Here is a 16286-nt window from a genome sequence, read left to right on the forward strand (position 1 = left end):
GGGGGGGGGGGGGTTCAGCGGGAATCTTGCCAGCAAACTGGATCATGAAGAGTTATGTACCTTGCACCAAGATAAACAAAACATTTCCTGTTGCTCAAGATTATAAGCTAAGGTATCGGAAGTAAGCATTAATATGTCTGCATATATGCACAAATGTTTGCATCTAAGCAAAGTATGAGAAGTCTTCTCCAAACAGGCAATCAAAATTAGCAGACTAATTTGGAGATTATTTAAAATTAAAGTAAGGGACCAATACTTTGTAGTTCAGCTACTTCAAAGTTACACCTAAAAAATTACATACTAAAAAGATATATATCAATTACAAATTTGTACTTGATACACAGGTCTAATTGTAGGTAGGCAATGAAACGTCAGAAAAAATATCACTATCATCACTGGGTTGAACACAATTCTTTGGGGCAGATTTTTTTTTATGGCTAGATGTCCATCCTGTCACTAACTTTCTCACCCGTTTTCATGCAAGACAATGAATATTCCCCATGAATAGACGTGTATTCACAGGAGACTGGAAATGAATGATGCTACTTGTAGGACAGTGATACTCATCATTTACAACTATCATGATAAAGGGACGCTAACACACGTTCACCACACACGCACACACACACACACACACACACACACAATGGGCTTTTAGTTTTCATGTATCAAATCCACTCACAAGGCTGCAGTAGAAGACATTTGCCCAAGGTGCCATGCAGTGGGACGGAACTTATTGGGAAGCAAACTTCTTCACTAGACAGCTATACAAGCATCAAGGTATAATACAAATTGTATTTTCTTGAATATTGTGATGAATGGAAGAATTTAAATTTATCGTAATTACTGTATAAAATACATCAAAAAAGTTCATCTATAGTAAACAAAGCAAAAACACACTTGAAAGTAACCTTTGAATACCACCAGTTTTGGTCATGGAAATTACATGTGTAAAATGTATGTGCATGTGAGTGTGCATGTACTCAATATTGTTTAATGAAAATTGTATTTTCTGAGTTGGGGGTCTAACAACACAACAATTGCAAAACTTGAAGAATCTGCATACAAAATTAAAAACCTGAATTGGAAACTGTTTCCACATACTGAACCCTTTAAATATGAAGCTATATAAACACAATAACGAATGTGTATGTTCACATTACAAAGAATGATATCACACTAATAGATGTTTTAAGAAACTGTGCTGTTTTTAGTATATCTATCAAACAACCACTCATATTTTCTTTAAACAATACCCTACCGCCTTATGTATTGTATGTTTGTATAAGCCAACAAGTGAAACTTCTACATGACAGCTGGACATGTGAATAGCAACCAATCCTCTAAATTGCAGGCATCCATGTATTTGCTGACCAATGAGCAAAGCCTCTATCTACATAGTGGCTAAATATGTTAGAAATAGCAGCCAATTCTCTCTCATATCACACCATGTGTCTCATATTAGATTGATAAAGTAGTTGGGCCTTGCAAAATACCTGTCAGTTTTATTTAAAATGAAAGATTACCATTTTAAACTTTCTGATTTTTTAAACGTTTTTCACCATACTAATTTTTACTCTCTTCTATAAATATACAAATAAACAAGATGCAGGATTAGTGAGATGCTATTTTAAGCATATATTAATTCAGTTCTAGCCTGGCTAGCTATCACACAAATCAGTCAAACACTTTGGTTACCTATACTGAAAATCATTTTACGACTTACTGATGACTACCTCCAGACATCCTGAGCAAAGGAAACCAAATCAGGTTGAAATATCACTTTCCAATCTACCGGCATTCTCAGTAAATACCTATGTCTTTTTCTATACACGAGTCTTTGTAAAGTTTCTCTGAGACAGCTGTTCTATATTAGTGCTGTTCCAGATTTGTATATTGAACGCTAAGTAGAATGGATTACATTTCGCTAAGTTCTTCTCCTTTCAACAGTCTTACTAGGCAATGGTATATCATCAAAGCAGATTCTGCTCCTAAAGCTCTTTCTATAACCATCATAAAGTGGTCCATCAGTTTAATGCCACAATATCTGCCAATTTCTTTTCACCAGACAAATTAAGTTAACAAAGAAAAAAAATGCCATACAAAATTTGCTAAACAACCAACCAACTATAAACATGCATGCAGGTCTCCACAATATCCTTATAATTGATTAGCAATTTTGAAATCAACATACTTTCATATGACTTTGCACTAAACCACTTAAATAACACTGATCTAGTTTTCTAAAAGTTTATTTTCTTCGATAGCTGCTACCCATCAATACTTTTACTCATCTCCAAAGTATTAACTTTTGATTTTAATGTTGTAAGCAGTAAGATGCCACTACATTCCCTATGCAATAGTATTCCTGTTTCTACTTCTTTCCAAACGCTGTATTATGTCAGTTTCTGGGTACAATGAGCAACTTAAAAGCTTTCTTTTCACAGCTTTCCCAAACTGGTAGGAATATCCTTTACTGTTTGACCAATATATAACTAGGTGTGGTTGAGTGGTATGAAGTTTACTTCCAAACTGCATGATCTCAGGTTCAGCACCAAGGCATGACATCTTGGGCAAGTGCCAACTATAGCCCTAAGCCAACCAAAGTCTTGAGAGTGGATTTGGTACACAGAAACTGAAAGAAGCCCATTTGTGTGTGACTGTGTGCATGTTATTGTCTCCTTGGCTTGACTTCATGTAATAGTTGTAAACAAATGTCATTTTTATGCAAGCAGTGTTCTTCATTTCCAAATGTCAATGAAAATCTCTAGTCATGGAGTATATTACCTTACTTGGAAATTGAGGGTCGGCGACAGGAAGGAGATCCAACTACAGACAATCTGCCTCAACAAATTCCATCCAATCCATGCAAGCATCAAAAAGTGGACATTGAACAATGAAGATAAAAGTAAAATACTTAAACACTGACAATTGGTTTTTTTTTCAACTTGAATGTATAAACAGTTATGGAGTCATATCAATAACCAGTGACAGGATTAAAGAAAATAAAATTGGTGAATGATGAAAAGGGTATCAGATAATTGGATCTGAGACTATTGGACACGAGATTAATGTACATTTATCATATGCACACACATACTATACATCACTTGTATATATTTATATACATGCTTTTTTTTCTCCATGTTGGAATGGGCTGGACAAAGACATTGAGGCAGTATTCTACAACTGGATGCCTTTCTGTCACCAACTTCAGTTTTTATTTCTGAAATAAGGTATTTAATTCTACTGGTCTTCATACAAACCTGCTGAATCACAGAACACATTGTATACAAGAAATACATGCACCATTGCTTAAAAAGGAGTCAATGTGGATATAAGGGAACAAATACTTGCACATGAACCACACACACACATTTCATATACATACATACATTACAAACATCTCAGTGTAAGTGATTTGAGAGGCAAACTGGGTATACAAGGCATCAGATGTAGTGTAAAAGAGAGAAGACTGCACTGGTACGGTCATGTAATGTGTATGAATGAAGACAGTTGCATCAAGAAGTGTCGAGCTCTAATTGTGGATGGAACATGTGGAAGGGGTAGACCTAGGAAGATGTGGGACAAAGTGGTGATAAAAGATCTTCAGATGTTAGGCCTCACAGAGATAACAGGCGACTGAGACTTCTGGTGGCTTGCTGTACTTGAGAAGATATGTCAAGTTCAGTAAGTACATGGTCGTTTGCATACAGGCATTACTAATCTTGCATGCCAGTACCACATCAAAGCACCCATGCCAGTGCCGCATAAAAGTACCCAGTACTCTCAGTAAAGTGGTTGGCTCTTGTCAAACAGTCCAACTCATGCCAGCATGGAAAACAGACATTAAATGATGTGTGTGTGTGTGTTTTTTTAACCATACAGCAATACCTGCACTTACACATGTTAAATATATGTATACGTGTCAACATATATGAACGTACATGTGCATATTATCATGCCTGTACTTGTACACATCACATAATAAACATGCCTTTGATTGGGTACCGAAAAGTAACAGGAAAGGTTCTCTGTGGGCCAAGTCTGTTGTAGTTCAGGCTTCCGCCACTCGAAGCCACTTGATGCGACCCTCAGGTATCAGTATGCCAACCAGTGTCAAGTGTAGTCCTACTACCACGTGGTGCATCTTTGCTTTGCAGTGCTTCTCTCCAGTTCATCAACTTTTGCGATGGCTGAAATGAAGGAACAGCGTACTTCCATGAAATTCTGCTTTCTGCTGGGGAAAACGGCAGCCAAAACAGTTGTCATACTTCAAACAGCTTACAAAGAGGCTGCCATGAGCAAAACAAGTTTACACGTGGTTTTCACACTTTAGGAATGGTCACTTGAAGACCAACCTCCTGAATGGATGAAAACATGAAAATTCATGAACTGATCTTGGAGGACCATCACCAAACAATTGACAAACTTGTTGATATGACCAGTATGTCCTGGAGCTCCTGCGAACAAATTTTGAGCAAGGAATTGCAAATGAAAAGTGTTGCAACAAAATTTGTACCTTGCTTGATCATGGAAGATCAAAAGCAGTCACGACTGAATGTCACAAACTGAAAGAACAGTTGGAAATTGATCCAGACCTTTTTCCGAAGGTCATCACTGGTGACAAAAGCTAGTGCTATGGAATTTGCAGATGTGGAAGAGGTGAAGAGAGAAAAAATTTAATGTATTAAAAAAGGCCTCACTTTGCAAGAGTTTCAATACTGCTTCGAACAGTGGAAAATACGTCTGGATTGATGCGTTGCTTTGAAAGGAGAATACTTTGAAGACAATAAAAGTGTAAACACATAAGACTAAATGAATAAAATAACATTGCAAAATTCCGGTTTCTCTTGGGTACCCCTTTGTACATAGCATTATATGAGAATGCCTAAGTTTAATGATTTGATTGGTTCCAAATATCCAGTTTGTGAGGGGCTAATTTACATACAAATAATGCTTTAAATAGTGACTGCATTCTTGCTGAGATCTGACATTTTTGAAGTGTTAAATGTAAGGAACAATAAAATAATTTAGGCATAACCAATACTTTCATATCATTCACAGTAAACAGATCCTTTATAAACAATAAACAATCACAAGTACTTTTTTTTTTTTCTATTTATCACTTAATGATCTTAGCTCCTCATATTTGGTTCAATGAAAGAAAGAGTTTATTGCTATGGCAGTCTTTTTAGTTCATAAATTCCTTGACACCAGGCATGACATTTATTTTAGTCTGCAACAATTTGTCTACTTCACACAAAACCTTTATATCTTGAAACTTTCAAATATGTGAAACAGCTTCATCTAATCCTTAAAGGATGAAGATAAAGAGGAATTCATGTTGCTTGATCTTTTCCAGATTTTTCACCGTGATCTTCCATTTCAAAGAGATTTTATCATATAACTGAAATCTTGTAAATTAGTCACTGGAACATACAAGGTGTAACTAATTGTTGATATCGACAATCATCTCTCTCTCTCAATTTCAATCATCTTTACTGATTCTACAAATACCTCTAAATTATTAATAACTTGAAAACATTTTTCCCAAAATATCTCATTTTTCTCTTCTCTTCATTCCACTCCTTTTATATGCAATTAGAATATTGTATCATTTCCATCATTTAGTTACCTTCCTCATCAATAGCATTCATTAATTCATCAAATGTATGACAAAGAAAATATACTTTAAAGGTTGCAATAATACCTTGGTCTGTTGTTTCCAAAAGTTGGAGGCATAAACAATTTGAAGTTTAGATGCTGATATAGAGACAGTAGATGACAGGATGCATTTTCTACAGTCAGTAGCAGATGAAATAGAATATTTTTGTCTTCAAAATATATATATATATATATTTTTTTTTTTTACTTGAGTTACAAAATGAATGCAAAATCCCATCACCAAATAATGAAGTTGTAACCCAAGCCTATTTGCTTTCTATAAGATTTCCATAAGTGTAGTTTTTACAAAGCCTTTAGTTGCTCTTTGATTTAACACAACGCAGAAGCACAAATCTGAACTTAGTCTTCCTCCAAACAAGAAAAATGTTAACCAATTTTTAACAACTTTAAAACTTAGCATCAATAATTTCTTTTGCAACATTGCTTCTTGATGGAATGTGCTTTTAAAATATGCACATTTCATCTAAATTAACAGTTTGTAAGCTCATGTAGCTATATTCTATTATTTCTTTTAATTGTTTTTGTTTAAATTTGTTATTTCAGTGCCTGCACTCACAGCTTCCACTTACCAACGAGCTCATTTTTCACATCTCTAAAACCAGACATTACATACAGTAAATGCGTTTTAACAGTTGGTTTTTTTTTTCTGGGTTTTTTTTAAGAACAGATGAACATTTATTACAAATAACATCTAGATTAATAGGCATGCCTAATTAGATTTTATTATTTTTCCATGTTGAATGCAAGGACTTTAATAATGAAATTAAAATTGCACTTTTAATTCATTCAAATATTTTTCTCTATCCATTAAACCAAAGATATTAGTTGATGACTCAGAGAAAATTTTAATACTACATCTGCAATGGTTGTCCTGACTTTTTGTTTAAAGTTTTGCTTTTTTTTTTTGTTTTTAAAGTTTTACATTTCTTTATATTGGACCTAGAAACATTTACAATCTTTACAGTAACTGAACTTTTAAATACCACTAAAGATCATTAAGTATACATGTCTACATTAGGTACAAGATGTACATGTATACATAATATAACCAAAACCATAGCTGTAGATATATGGCTTTATGGTTAAAAAGTTAATTTTGCAACCACCTGGTTTCAGGTTCAGTTCATTGGGCAGCTGTCTACTACAGCCCTAGGTCAACTGAAACCATACAAGTGAATATGGTAGAGAGAGACTGAAAGAAGCCTATTGTGTGTGTGTCTCAGTGTTTGTTAACATTAGTGATCTACAAAAGTCACTTGCTACAAATGGTGTACTACTGTCAACAAATCAACTGCACATTTTGGACCTTTGAAGACTTGTGTTCAATAAGAAGTCTCTTACATGAAAAGCAGGCATGGATTAATGATAGGAAGGGCATCCAGCTGTAAAACAATGCCTGAATAATATGTATAACCCATGCAAACATGGGAAAACAAGACATAAATGATAACTGTCATTTGAAATCAAGTATGACATGATAACATGTATCATGCTTTCACTAATTGTTTTAGGTGCTTATATAGTCACAAACAGACATCCTTTCAGTCATTTTACGTTTAACCCAGCAGAACAACAAAGATGTGACAGCAGAGAGAAGAGAGGGTGGCATTAAAACTCAGCTGATACTCATTTAAGTTTAGTGTACTGAAGCAATAAGTGCTTTGCCCAAGGACACATGTCTCCCAGTTCAGGAATCAGACCCATAACCTTATGATTGAGAGTCTAAGAGCCTAATCATCAGACCAGACACCACCACTGAACATAAATGGTATATATTTGTATGCATGTCACTTCTGCTCAAGCAAATATACATACCAAATATGTACACACATGTATACATGCTATACACATATGAATAATATACTTATGTACCAGCATAGATGTGTGGTTACAAAGTTCACCTCACAATAGGTCATCAGGTCCCATCACACACTGTGGTAACTTAGACAAATGTCTTCTACTATAGCCCTGAGTTGATTTGGTAGATGGAAACACTACAGAAGCCCGTCATATATCTTGTAAAACACTTAAAATATCTATACACACAAGTGTGTATGTCCCCACATCTTTACAGTCACACTGTTTGAGTAGTAACATTTAATTTTGTCTCCCATAGCTCAGCAATATTGTCTGTTTCAATACGAGAAAACCAACGGAATAATGAGGGTGGGCTGAAAAGTTCATAGGCTGGCTATGCAGGATTAATGACAGAGCTGTGAAATTTTGCATCCATTAATTTTAACTCCTCTTATTAATGACTGCACCGTTTCTTTCCAGCTAAACTGAACTCTGACTGTTCAAAGAAGACTTTAAAAGTAACAAGTAGCAACTACTCTTGAAAATCGACAAAATTTGGCACTGTGGGGTCACAAAGTACCTGCAGAAAAAGGCTTTAGCCCCCAAGGACATTCATGTTAACATGCTACATTAGAGGAGGACACTATAGCTTTATCAGCAGTGTAAACGTGAGCAGCTGATTTTTGGAAGGAAAAGGGGGAGTCTTGAAGATCAGCCAAGGTCTGGACCTCTGCAACCACTGAAGAAAACATTAACTGTGGTCACCACTTGGTGATGCATGACAAGTGATTGACTGTAAATCAAACAGCCAGTGCTATTAACATATGAGAGTTGGGAATATTCTGCACAATGAAATTGTCATAAGGAAGGTTTCTGCTTGGTGGATGCCACATCTTCTGATGCACATTTGAAAGTGCACCAGGCTGATCACATCATGGGAAAGTCTGACATTGTTTCAGGCAGATCCAGCTGGTTTCTTTGAATGATTTCTAACCCAAAATGAGTGTTGGGTTCATCACTTTGAGCTAGAGACAAAGGGACATCCATGCAGTGGAAACAACCCACCTCACCTGCTCAAAAGAAAGCCAAGTTTGCTTCATTTGCAGGGTGTGTGATGGCCTTAGTATTTTGGAGATGCAAAAGGCATTGTGTTTATCGACTTCAAAAGGGTCACACCATCAATAGAGTGTACTATGCCAAATTGCTGAGGCAGTTCCAGAAAGCTATCAAGACCCAAGAAAACTGACAAAAAGAGTCTTGTTTCATCAGGACGATACTCCAGCACACAAGTCCTTGGTTTCAATGGCTGCTGTGTATGACTGTGGCTTTGAACTGGTTGATCACTCTCCCTATTCTCCTGATTTCGCTCCATCTGACTATCATCTGTTCAACATGAAAAAACACTTAGCTGGGAACCAGTATTGCATTAATGATGATATCGTATCTATTGTTAACAGGATGAGAGCCAACAGGATGAGGCCAACAGGATGAGAGCTTCTTCACCAATGAGATCCAAGCACTGCAACACTAATGGAATAAGTATGTGGAGTGCAAGGGGTACAATGTTGTAAAATAAACCTCATTTGGTCACATTCCATGAGTATTATGGTCACCCTATGAACTTTTCAGCCAACCTCATAAACTACCTTAATTAAAGATAAAACAACATGAAGGGCAGCAGGCCCTACAATACTGCCTCAGTAAGTCTCATCCAACCCTTGCTAGCATAGAAAAAGTTGACGTAAAAACTACCATACTGATACAGACATACACATAATATGCACAATAGACATGACTATATAAAAAGAAAAAATACATATATACATTTGTGAGTGCATCCTGCAAGTGTTTATGGTTTAAAACCTACTCTAGTTTATTCTAAGTCCTTTAATATCCCAAAATTTAACACTATGACAATAAGTATCAAACAGGAGTCAATACAATTGAGAAGGCCATTGAAGATAATGCCCTAGCATAATTACAATCAACTAAATCAAACCAATTAGAAGAACAATAATACAGAAACAATATGCACAAAAATATGCACAGAATATTCTTATACAAGCTGCTGTAGCAATGAAAAAAAAAATTGTCAAGTAGCAGCCATGTTTGCAAGGGAAATGAAATACAAAACCAACAGATTTTACAATCATTTCAAATATTCAGAATTACACGAGAGTCTAATGGCATAGAAAAAAGACTATTCACAAATAGGTGTCTGTTGAACTTAGTTAAATTCCTTTTAGACGCAAAACATTTAATTACATTGTAACAGTTTACTTGTCCAGCCAAGTTCCCAACTGCAAATAGTAACTCAGGGTAATAATAGGCATGTTCTAATAGAATAGCTGACAACCACTTCCAACAGTTCCATTACCTAAGACTTTGCAAAATATTTGTTCTAAAATAAGAGACTCATCTTACTGAAATGTTGACAACTCAAAATAGAAATAAAACAGACATATATTTCACCAGTACAACTTTATATTTGATGTTGTAAGCACAATATACAAACATTCAAATACCCTTAAAACCCAAGAAATTTAAATAGTAATTATTTTCAAAATAAACATGGAACTTTACGAAAAAGAAATTGAATGGTTGGAATTTAAAGAAATGTTAAACTAGAATTCAATAAATCACTTTCTACATAGTTTGCAAAATAGCTACATTACACCTGATTGTTTTACAAAGTCAGATCTGAACAGTAGGATCCATTTTTCTTCTAAGTCCTTCTAAACAAGAGACAGGGGCAACTGCACATGTTAAAACATTAAATCAGTCTGTTTGTGTAAGTTAATGATTAAGAGGAAACTGAGCAGGATGGGACTTCAAATGGATATGGCTATCGGAAGAAAGGATTGAGTAAAAAGTTTAACATTAAATTCTGAAGGAATACGACATAAATGTTGCATTTTTGGTTTGATGTACAGGAAGGGGTTGTGGCTACAGCCTTTGTAGGCGCTCTTTAACATTTTTCCTTTTGAACAGTTGCAAGACAATGGCTGTAGGAAAAACATGCAGGAAAGGAATTCCAGAGAGCTGACATTCTAGACAGGAAGGACTAGGTATGATGGTTTATACTCAGGAGTGTCTGAATAGAAGTTGCACTAGACCAGCCAACTCTAAGCAGCAGGTGTCTCTATAGTAGTTGTTGAAAAAGTAGAGAGAAGACAGCATATCTGTGGACCAGATGTTGGCACATTCAACAAACTAGAGTAGTAAACAATAACTGTAGAAGAGACAAGATATTATTGGAAAGTAAAACAAGTAGAATTATTAAATAAAGGCCTTACCATTCTAGATTTACCTAAACAAGTGCATACACACAACCACCATCAATACTTGAACGATAACACTAAATATGGATAGAAGAATCAACTATTCATGGTTAAAAAAATTTTCACTTTACAGAACAAGATCAAACTTTTGCAATGTTTTAGCCATGTGTGATAAGTGCTTACACCAAAAAAGAGCAGGTATTGTAAGGCTTGGCAATAGTTGAACATGTGGTATTAACCATGTTGGTAATTAGTGAATATAACATACCTCTTCGCAAGAATACATTTCTAAAAAGAAAAAACAAATCAGTTTACATTTCAAGTAAATTTTTAAATATTGAAGTATCTAGAGCAATTTAGCAAACTGTATTAATTGGTGTATGAAACTGGTGTTTGGGACACAGTAGAAAGTTCTTGCATTAAATTATGGAGGGTTATAATATATATATGAACACTTCTTACTTGTATTACTACGGAAAGATCATTAGAACAGATCTGTGGAGGGCTAGTGGAGGAGTGGATAAACTAGCTACATTTAATAACCTAGTGAATGTGCATGAATGTTAATATTTCATGCTTATCACCAATCGAGTAAAATGATGGCGACGTTGGCATTCCTTGTTGATATTATGCATTCAAGATCTCTAAATTAAAAAAAATTCCTTTACAGAAAAACAAGTGAGGATTGGCAAAAGGAAGGGCATCCAGTTAAAAATCCTGCCTCAAGGTAGCATGGAAAGGCAGATATTAAACAAGTGATATTTAAAAATCTCTATCAAAAAATTGAAGACTTGGACAGCCTTGTAAGAAAAGAATGAAAGAGTCTTTACATCCTTAATCATTTAACTATGCTTATCTAAAGATGGCTCTTCTTGATTCAAATAGAGCCAGACTATCCGTCTCATTTCTTAACCCTTCAGCATTTAAACTGGCCATATCCGGCCAAAAGTATTCTGCTTGTTTTATGTTCAAACTGGCCAAATCTGGTCTCTCACACCAACCCTACAATATTGTTTTAAAAATTAACAGCTACCTCATCAAAATCTCATAGCTACAAGATAATGTATGATTAGTTTAAAACAATGTGGATGAAAAAGCATTAATTTTGGCAGAATAATGCAAACATTAAAGGGTTAAATGTCGATACTACAATGCTACTAACAATATCACCCTACTTCTGTATAATTTGAACAGTCTTACAACATAATGCTTCTCAACTACTTGACACAATATTAACTAACCTATCACCTAATAACCTCAGTTGCTTGTTTGCAATCCTAAACCCATTTTCTTGTCACCTTATCCCCTATCACAATGCTTAATATGCAACTTGCAAGCCCTCCTCCACAACTGGTCAGCACAAGGTAACATCTCACTTTAGCATCATAATTCTCTAGGGATTTATTGTGAACATATTTCACAATTGATCATATATCTTGTCACAAACTTTAATTTCCTTAACATGCTATGGTTAAGAAAATGTAAACCAGAGATTTAACACCGATTGCCAACAACTGATTTTCAGATGATAGGTATACTGTAAAAGAGTTCTATCACCAAAGACTGTGAAAATAAATTACAAATATTAGCTGAGTTTGACTTTCAAATAACATTTTAATATACAAAAGAACAATTCACCAAGCACTGCTAATCTACTCCAAAACTAGTGAATTGATGTAGCTATGATCAATTTAAACACCAAAGGTCAATGCTTGATGAAAAATGAGAAGTGATTCTAAAGGATTGCAATACTGGAGAAGGATGGCAAAATATTGTTTCCAATGTGAGTAGGGGACATTAAGGATACAATAAAGAGAAAAGCAGACACATTTGCTAGATGTAGAAGAAAAGTATACGAGTAAAAAAAAAATTAACAGAATTAAAGAGCAATTACTGTATTGACTATTAACTAGACGATCATTTTGTTTAACATTTGTCTTTACTGTATTTCTGATGAAATACACTGCCTAATGAAGAATTTAGTTTGAAGCATAAATTAATATGAAATTTTGAAGGAAGATTTTAATTTAGATTATTTTAAAGCGGGTAGTTTGTATCATAAAACCAGGCGGGTAGGTCGCAAGAGGATAAAAGCAGAGCAAAATACGTGCAACAACTACACCATCCCTGATATACAAGCAACTTGTAGTGGTTAGAAAATGTTAAAAGCTGAGGGGAAAACTAACCTCTGGAATTCACTCTAAGAATTGTGTACAGTAGATGTGAACCAAAAAAAATGAAGTTAAATAACATTTATGGAAAATAAAGGGTGTATTTTCTTATCTTTCATATCCCAGACATCAACCTTTTCTTTCTTGAAATACAATCATTTCATACCAACTTCTAATGCTATTTCATTTAGTTCTTATCACATGCTTTTATTGCTCAAATTGTAAATTCTATGTTGGCATAGTTTGGACATTTTATTCAGCAGAGGGCTTTATCTTTTAACAATATTGGCTTAAAATATCAATCACACCATGAACTGACATGTTTCCAATCTGTAGTATACTTTGGAATATGCTACTTTTCACAATAGATTACCTTTATTGTAGCTTAGAGGAGTTACATCAACTTTACAAAGGAGTATGCAAGTAAAAGAAACCTAAGCAGAGAGAAACACTGATCAAAAATATTTTTTTAAATAGTGTAAAGTATAGCACAGGAAAGGGAACAGGATGAGTACAGGAGAGTTAAGGATTTACACAAGAGTAACTCAGACTGAGTGACAGAGATTGTAGTGACACAGGATGATGTACAAGCAAAAGTAAATATTTGTTCATTGCAAATAAAGAGAATAAGACATAAATGATCAGTCTCTTACACTGTAACAAGATACATCCATTTATAATATGGTATCAGTTAAGTAACATTATAGATAATTAGTAAGTAGGCAAGAGATTGCAATGACAACAATGTGAAAAGATAGACTGAAAAGTAAAAACAGTGGTGTTAGCTTTCCAAATACAAGCAGAATAAATCCAGCTTTTAAAAAGCCAACTTCAAGTTTTAAGTCCTTCACTGATCGACGAAACAGAATTGAAAACCCGCCATGCTTGAGTAGAAGACCCATCAAGCCAAGTGAAATTGTAGTCATGGCAGATATTAGTGTCGTGTTGACGGCACATTAAAAAACACCCATTACACTCTCAGAGTGGTTGGCATTAGGAAGGGCATCCAGCCATAGAAGCCATGCCAAATCAGACTGGAGTCTGGTGCAGCCCCTCAGCCCTGGTCAAACTGTCCAACCCACAACAGCATGGACAGCGGACATTAAATGATAATGATGAATAGTGACAAAAACAAGATATTGTTGCATCCCTAAAACACACAATATTGTGGCTGTCTCAATTGATACATGCATTCTACTTTGTTAACAGGAAAAACTAAGCGTCAAAGAGAATCTACTAACTATGCCAACCTAACAGGAAGGCTATCATCACAGAATATCATGAACTTTCTAAAATATCCAATTTATATCCTTACTAATATGCTGACCTGTTCTTTTTGAAAGGTTCTAATATAAAGAAAGAACAAAAATGGGAGGATGTGTAAATTCAATAGAAAAGATACTAATTTTTTTCTTGTCCTAAATTTACCAATATGACTAGTTTTGACAGATAATCCAGGAGTATAATCAAATAAAAATACAAATGTTTTAGACTAATTGATAAGGTGGTTACAAGTCCAAAAGTCAGGAAAGTAAAGATTAAAGCTCATTGTCTTCATTGAGTTAAAATTGAAACACACTTTTAAAGTATTAAACTTCAGGAATTAGCAAACTTTTAACGATGGTAGATTTAAGCCTTTTTATTTCACAACTATTACAATTTACTATATTCTATTTCAGTAGGGCTTTCCTGAAAATGTAGATTTTTTTTACATTAGTGCTAGGAATAATAGCATAACAAGGTAAAACATGCTCCAACAATGTAAGAAGTAAAAACTACTTTCCCGTTAAGCAGACACAATTAAGGATTAATTTGAGTAGAGCACAACAGCTTTCTTCCATTGGGGAAGACCAATTATACTTTATTTTTAGGATAACAGTGAATTGTTCAAAGTGAATTGCTGCACCATAAAACTCTTAACAAAAAAAAGTCCTTTTCAAAGTTAAGGCGACATATAATACATGTTATTCATGCCATTACCAAAAAATCCGGGTTGCTTGGATTTACATTACTCTGATCATCCACCCACCTCTACCTTCCACTACATGTGATAGTATATTCATGAAATACAAAGTACTATAAAGTTTTTGAGACAATACAGGCCTCAAAATTTTGATGCATTTTACACGAAGATTTTTTTTAAAGTGTAAACGTGCAATAAGTAAATTCCAGTAAAAAGGACTGAAAAAAATACTTGGACGAAGTCTAAGGGATCTTCAGTGTAACAAATCAAACAGTACAATATATTTAACATATAACAGCTTTGTACAGTTACAGTAACAATACACCATAGTTATTTTTTCACACTGGCCAGTAAATAACTGATGCCTAACATTTTATTATTATTTCAATACACAAGATGAACAGCAATGTTAACCCAGGTAGCAATTGAAGTCAAGTTATATTGGGATGTAAGCACCCTTGTTTTCTGTTATATTAATTATAATTCTCACTGGTATCTGGCCACAACTTTGTAAGGAAAAGATATTGTCACAGAATTGATTCCAACAGATACCTGGATAAAGAAAAATGGTGAAAACAGCCCCATGTGATTTGAAATTATGTGATGAAATTATTCTAACACATCATAGCCCTGTCTTAGTCATTCACCTTTAACCAATCCAAAATAATTGAAATAGCATGTTGAAAACAATATGCCAAATTCTAACCATTATTGAAATAGCAAAAAGAAAAAAGTTGCTGGCAGTTTCTAAAAATTGTACAAGTTGCCAGCAAGTTAGGATATTTTCAGTTAGTAACGGGAAGTTTCACAGATATGCTTAAAACATCAGTTTCATTCATTAACTACAAATATTTCAATTAATTAATCTTACATATGGAGCATGGGTTTAGCATTATTCTATGAACTGCATACTTAGAAATACTGAAATATTCAGATTTTATCAAGAGCAAAAACCATGCATTTTAACAAACATAAACATTCTAGAAACATATCAGCCAGCAAGAGAACGAAACATTTGCAACAACAATTTTCTACCTCAGCTGCTTAAAATAGCAAATACACGTTCACATATATACATTACACAGATTTCCCCTATTTATCAGTAGTACCTGCTAGGTCACACTAGTTTGATATTATAACCCATATAACAAGGAATTTATATATTATAAACTTATGACTAGAATCAATGTTTAGTACCCAGCAAATTATTATTTTCATATTTGTATGTGCTTAGGAAGAGTTATGTTTTATCCTCAGATTCGAAAAAAGGTTTCTCATGTAAAAATTTACAAAGGGGTGAAATAGTATCAGCCTTGAAGGCACGAAAAGCGAAATAAAGTTTTGTTACTGAGTGGAGTGCCAATCCCCGGGTTTGAAATTACCATT

The 16286-nt window shown here is 34.5% G+C and overlaps 1 protein-coding gene across 3 annotated transcripts in view; it reads right to left on the reverse strand.

Annotated features, from left to right (window-relative positions):
• LOC106872431 (glycogenin-1) overlaps positions 1–16286 on the reverse strand; it is a 31995-nt gene that overhangs the window by 14271 nt on the left and 1438 nt on the right. The gene's annotated exons all lie outside the window — the stretch shown is intronic.

This window comes from Octopus bimaculoides, chromosome 8 (genome assembly GCF_001194135.2).
Source record: "Octopus bimaculoides isolate UCB-OBI-ISO-001 chromosome 8, ASM119413v2, whole genome shotgun sequence".
NCBI lineage: Eukaryota > Metazoa > Mollusca > Cephalopoda > Octopoda > Octopodidae > Octopus > Octopus bimaculoides.